Raw genomic sequence first — 7,214 nt, 5'->3', positions numbered from 1 at the left:
AGTAAAGGGGAAAATGCCTATATCCCACCTCTGCATTTTCTTCACCTTTCTGCACTGTCAGATAGGCTGGAAGCCTCTTGATAGTGCCAAGGTCACCCCCTCTATACTAGGATGCCTGTGCTTTCACAAGGAAAGATCCTACCTTATCATGTCATTTGTCTAACATGTTGCTATTGTTGGTCACACATAAAAAGAGATTGTTCTTCCTGATGGGATGATCTGAGGCAGCACTATCCCAGAGCCTTCCTCTAATATGGAAAATTTCTCCAGTCCAGTAGCTTATCTTCTGTTCCTCCTCCTTCCAGGCTCTACCCTTTTTCTGAAGGACCTTCACCTGTTTACAGACTTGGATCCAGTTATAGCCATATCCACCATTTCCAGAGGCCAGCCTGATTCTGAAAGAATGAGGGGTCCACAGGCTATGCTGTGAAAGCCCCACACCACTGGATTACCAATGGATTTACACTGGAAGAGCATCTACCCCCCAAACCAGAGTCTGCCTACCTTACTGCATTATGCTTTCACCTACACTTCTTAAATTACAAGGTACTATCCCCCACCACCTCTCTCTGCAGTGGAGTTAACTTAGGACACCAGTTAATAAATCTCCTGGGCGTGACAAGAGTGTTTCAGTCCAAAAACTCCTCTAATGGCTCTCTAGACTGCCTGACAGTTTTGTCTGGCCACATGTGATTGTTTACAGTCTCCCAACTGTGAGAGGAATTAGATGCTTTAAACTTTCTACAAACAGATTCTTTTGAGAAATTAGAAAATTATTAGTATTGTATTAGCGAGTTAGTTAGAAACCATGTTGGTGAAGGGTTTCATTGCTGAGTTAATGATTGCCACCAGGCTTCCACATCCTTAGGCACCTGGGAGTATGTTAATCAATGTAATTGGAATGTAGAAAAATAAATATGGTAGTTTTGATGTTAGCAATACTAGACTTTTGGGTTAATGAAGTTTATCTTTGTTATTCATCACCATACTCCTCTTTTATTGTTATAAATCATTGTGTCCTTGCTATGTAAGAATGTAACTTTATCACTATCTTAAGACTAAGTAGATCTTAAGGGAAAACAAGTTTTCTTATCGACTAACCTTTATCAATAGAAATAAAGATGGAGCCATAAAATGTTAATCAGTCTCCAGACCAGAAGATATTGTAAACAAACATAAGACTCTTGTAAGAACAAAGATATGCAAAGAACACTGTCTTTAGATAAGGGTCGGAGCAGCTGACCCTGTGTGACTCCGTTTCTTCCATTTATCTCTATGTATAACAAAAAGTATAAAAGCGGACCTGGAAAATAAAGAAACAGAACCTGTTCCTGGAAAGACTGGTTTCCCCTATGTGGTCTTTCCTTGTTCTCTTCTGGCTGAATTCCCATCTGGAGTGTGGAGGCTCGCCAAGCCTACTAATTTTGCAGGGGCTTCTTAAGATCTGAACGGGGAGGGACTTTGGGTCTCCGCTCCTTTGCGAGCCTGGGAAGATGCCTGTGGCCTATGTAGGTGGTGCAAACTCCTTGTCTTAGAGTTTTATTGGTTCTCTGCATAAACCACGTTATTCAGCCTCTTTTCTCCACTAATTTTCCTACTACACTATTCTTTCTAATCTCTCTTTATATCTCTAATTAAATAGTCATTTCCCAGATGCTGACTCCATTCCTGCTTCGAATTCCCTGGATCCACCGGGGCTGGACCCTGGCACTCTAATATGGAGAACTTCTCCAGTCCCTCCTATCTTCTGTTCCTCCTCCTTCCAGGTTCTACTATTTTTCTGAAGGACCTTCACCTCTTTACAGACTTGGATCCAGTTAGAGCCATATCCACCATTTCCAATGGCCAGCCTGATTCTGAAAGAATGGGGGGTCCACGGGCTATGCTGTAAAAGCCCCACACTACTGGATTTACACTGGAAGTATCTCAAGATTTCCACATGCTTTTCCTGGTAAACAAACACACACCAGCACAGTAGAATCTGTGAGCTTCATGTTTCTTGTATGTAAATCCAAATTTGTGAACACACTGTCCTGAGTTGTCACTGGCCATCATTTCCTCATTCCTGTCTTGAACAGGACAACATCAGAGATGCATGGACCAGTCTCCCACACTCTGTGGATTCCTGGTGCAGCCTTCTGCTTCCTCCATATCTTACAGACTGTAACACTGATCTCTGTTAGCTGTGGTTCGACATACATCCACACAGAAAAATGCACACACATGGGCAACAAGCTCATGTGGGTAGACACGCAAATGTTCAAGGCACGTGGAAACATAAGCAAACAGGGTACTGGATGTTTCTGTAGCTGAAGAACCAGTGCTTCATATGAAATTTAGAGATTTCCATACTTCTTATAGGAAAATCTCCATTCTGAAATAAAATTAAAATAACAGAGAAGTCCAAATTCCATGATGGATACTTAGCACCTAGGTTCTGATACAGTAAATACAAACCACTTCCGGATACTTAGCACCTAGGTTTTGATACAGTAAATACAAACCATTTCTCATTTCATGGAATAAATCCTTTGTTTTGGTATATATTATTAGAAATTCAGCAAACTGTTACTTCATGAAAAAACAGGGATTCACATATTTTTATTTGTGCAATTGAGATCACTCCATTTGCATACGGATTTTCCATATCTTCGAAAAGCAGTGCCAACATTTTCCTGTGTGAAATATCCAGAACTTCACATAAAAGGGTAGAGAACCACCACTCAGATTCATATACAAGATATAGACAAGTCCACATTTTACATAAAAAATAACAGCTTCAATATTTTCAAAAAGTGAAATAAAAACTGTAATATATCATGGAGGAAATCAAGCATCACTGTATTTTCATGTAAAATGTAGTATTTCTACATTTGAGTTCACTTCAGTTGAGTCTCTCAGTCATTGTATTTTCATGTAAAAATGTAGTGTTTCTAAATTTGAGTTCAATACAATTGAGTCTCTCAGTCGCGTTCAACTTTTGAGACCCCATGTACTGTAGCTTGTGATGTGTCCCTGTCCATCACCAACTCCCAGAGCCTACTCAAGCTCATGTTCATTGAGTTGGTGATGCCACCTATACATCTCATCCTCTATTGTCTTTCTCTTATTGGCTTCAACGTTTCCCAGCACCAGGGTCTTTTCCAGTGAGTCAGTTCTTCACAAGAGGGGTCCAGATTGTTGGAGTTTCAGCTTCAGCATCAGTGCTTCCAATGTATATTCAGGACTGATCTCTTTAGCGTCCTTGCAGTCCAGGAGATTCTCAAGAGTCTTTACCAACACCACACTGTAAAAACATCAATTTTTCCTTACTCAGCTATCTTTACAGTGCAAATCTCACATCCGTACATGACTGTTGGAAAAACCAAAGCTTTAACAAGGTGGACTTTTACTGGCAAAGCAATGTCTCTGATTTTGAATATGCTGTCTAGTTCACAGCTTTTCATCCAAGGAGAAAGTGCCTTTTAATTTAATGGCTGCAGTCACAATCTGCAATAATTTTGGAGGCCCCCAAAATAAAGTGTTTTGGTATTTCTACTGTTTCTCCCTCCATTTGCTAAGAAAGGATGAGACCAGCTATCATGATCTTACTTTTCTGAATGTAGAGTTTTAACCAAACTTTTTTACTCTTCTCTTTCATTTTCATCAACGGGTCCTTACGTCTTCTTCATTTTTTGCCATAAGAGTGATTCCATCTAAGTATCTGAGTCTGTTGATATTTCTCCCAGCAATCTTGATTCATGCCTGTGCTTCTTCAGGCCTGGCATTTAGCATGTTGTACACTACATATGAACTATGGATGGAGGTTTGTGACATTGTACAGGGAACAGGAATCAAGACAATCCCCAAGAAAAATAAAATCAAAAAAAGCAAAATGGCTCTTTGAGAAGGCCCTAAAAAGAGCCATGAAAACAAGAGAAGCCAAAAAGCACAGGAGAAAAGGAAAGCTTTATTCATTTGAATGCAGAGCTCCAAAGAAGAGGAAGGAGAATTAAGAAAGTCTTCCTCAGCAATCAATGCAAAGAAATAGCACAGAAGAATATAAAGGAAAGACTAATGTCTCTTCAAAAAATTAGAGATATCAAAGGAATATTTCATCCCAAGATGGGTTTAATACAGACTAGAAATGGTATGGACATAACAGAAGCAGAAGTTATTAAGAAGAGGTTGCAAGAACACAGAACGTACAATAAAGATCTTCAAGACCTAGATAATTACAATGGTGTTATTACTTACCCTCACCTAGAGCCAGATTTCCTAGATTGGCAAGTCAAGTGGCCCTTAGGAAACATCACTATATGCAAAGCCAGTGGAAGTGATCAAATTCCAGTTGAGCTTTTCAAAAGCCTAAAAGATAATGCTCTGAAAGTGTTGCACTCAATATGTCAGCAAATTTGGTAAACTCAGCAGTGGTCACAGGACTGGAAATGATCAGCTTTAACTCCAATCCCAATGTAAGGCAATGCCAAAGGATGCTCAAACTACCGCACAATTGCACTCACCTCACATGCTAGTAAATAAAGCTCAAAATTATCCAAGCCAGGGTTCAACCGTCAACTTCAGATGTTCAAGGTGGTTTTAGGAAAAGCAGATGAACCAGAGATCAAATTACCAATATCAGCTGTATCATCGAAAAAGCAAGAGAGTTCCAGAAGAATATCTATTTCTGCTTTATTGCCTATGACAAAGCCTTTGACTGTGTGGATCACAATAAACTGTGGAAAATTCTGAAAGAGATGGGAATACCAGACCACCTGACCTGCCTCTTGAGAAACTTGTATGCAGGTCAGGAAGCAACCGTTAGAGCTGGACATGGAACAGCAGTTTGGTTCCAAACAGGAAAAAGAGTATGTCAGGGCTGTATATTTTCACCCTGATTATTTAACTTAAATGCAGAGTACACCATGAAAAATGCTGGGCTGAAGGAAACACAAACTGAAAACAAGATTGCTGGAAGAAATATCAATAACCTCAGATAGGAAGATTACATCCCTCATATGACAGAAAGTAAAGAACAAGTAAACAGCTTCTTGATTAAAGTGATGAGGAGAGTGAAAAATTTGGTTTAGATCCAAGCATTTACAAAATTAAGATCATGGCCTCTGGTACCATCACTCCATGGCAAATAAAGGAGAAATGGTGGAAAGAGTGGCTGACATTATTTTTATTTTGCGGGGGTGGGGGGGGATGTTTCCCATATCACTGCAGATGGTTATTGAAGCCATGAAATTAAAAATGCTTACTCCTTGGAAGGAAAGTTTTGACCAACCTAGACAGCATATTAAAAGCAGAAACATTACTTTGCCAATAAAGGTCTGTCTAGTCAAGGCTATGGTTTTTTTCTCCTGTAGTCATGTATGGATGTGTTATTTGCACTATAAAGTAAGCTGAGCACCAAGAATTGATGGTTTTGAACCAAGGTATTGGAGAAGACTCTTGAGAGTGGCTCAGACTAGAAGAAAGTCCAACCAATCCATCCTAAAGGAGATCAGTCCTGGGTGTTCATTGGAAGGACTGATGTTGAAGCTGAAACTCAAATACTTTGGTCACCTGATGCGAACAAGTGACTCAATGGAAAAGATCCTGACACTGCGAAAGATTGAGAGCATGACGAGAAAGGGATGACAGAGGATGAAATGGTTAGATAGCATCATCAACTCAACGGAAATGAGTTTGGGTAAACTCAGGGAGTTAGTAACAGACAAGGAGGCCTGGTGTGCTGCAGTTCATGGTGTCGCAAAGAGTTGGACACAACTAAGATACTGAAGTGAATATTACTTATAATTTAAATAAGCAAGGTGACAATATGCAGCCTTATCATAATCCTTTCCTTATTAGGAAGCAGTCTGTTGTTTTACCTCAAGATCTAACTGTTGCTTCGTGAGCTGTATATAGATTCCTAGGATGCAGATCAAATGATCCAGTATTCCTGTCACTTTAAGAATTTTCCACAGTTTGTTTTGATCCACACAGTCAAAATAATTGGTATAAATAATGAAGAATAAGTATATGTGTATATATGTCCCTCTCTAGAGCTCTCTTGTCACTTTGATGTTCTTACTCATGTTGGCTATTTGATTTCTAGTTCCTCTGCCTGTATTAAATCCTGCTTGAAAATCTGGAATTTCGTGGTTCATGTACTGTTGAAGCCTGGCTTGGAAAATTTTGAACATACTTTGCTTCCGTTTGAGATGAGTGCAATTGTATGGTTGTGTGAACAGTCTTTAGCTTTGCCTTTCTATGGAATTGGAATGAACTTTTCCAGTTCTGTGTCCACTTTTGAGTTTTCCAATTTTGATGGCATATTGAGTGAAACACTTCCATAGCTATGAAATAACGCAAATAGAATTCCATCAATTCCACAAGCATTATTCATATGGATGCTTCACAAGGACTCTTTGACTTCACATTATAAGATGCCGGGTTCTAGGTGAATGACCACAAATTGTGGTTATCTGATTCATGAATACTCTTTTTATGCAGTTCTTCTGTATGTTCTTGCCACCTCTTCTTAATATTTTTGTTTCCATTAGGTCCATGAAATTTCTTTTATTTTGACCAAGTTTGCATGAAATATTCCCTTGGTATCTCTATTTTCTTGAAGAGATCTCAAATCTTTCCCATTCTATTCTTTTCCTCTATTTCTTTGCATTGATCCCCGAGGGAGCTTTTCTTACTTATCCTTCTTATACTTTGGAAATCTGGCTTAAAATGGCTATATCTATCCTTCTCTCCTTTGCTTTCAGCTTCTATTCTTTTCTCATCTATTTGTAAGGCATCTTTAAAAACCATTTTGCCTTTTTTGCATTTATTTTTCTTGAGGATGGTCTTGATCACTGCTTCAGGTACAGTGTCACAAACCTCTGTCCATAGTTCCTCAGGCACTCTTTCTATCAGATCTAATCCTTCAAATCTATTCATCAGTTTCACTGTGTAAACTTACGGGATTTGATATAGGTCATACCTGAATAGTCTAGTAGTTTTCTATACTTTTTAAATTTAAGTCTGAATTTGGCAATAAGGAATTCATTATCTAAGCCATAGTCAGTTTGCAGTTCTGTTTTTGCTGATTGTATATAGCTTATCCATCTTTGGCTGCAAAAAAAAAAAAAAAAAAAGAATCAATGTCATGTCAGTACTAAACATCTGGTGATTCCATGTGTAGAGTCTTCTCTTGTGTTGCTGGACCAGGGTGTGTGATATAAGCTGTGTGT

The sequence above is a fragment of the Capra hircus genome, unplaced genomic scaffold (genome assembly GCF_001704415.2).
Source record: "Capra hircus breed San Clemente unplaced genomic scaffold, ASM170441v1, whole genome shotgun sequence".
In the NCBI taxonomy this organism is placed as follows: domain Eukaryota; kingdom Metazoa; phylum Chordata; class Mammalia; order Artiodactyla; family Bovidae; genus Capra; species Capra hircus.
Note: the sequence above shows the minus strand (reverse complement) of the source record.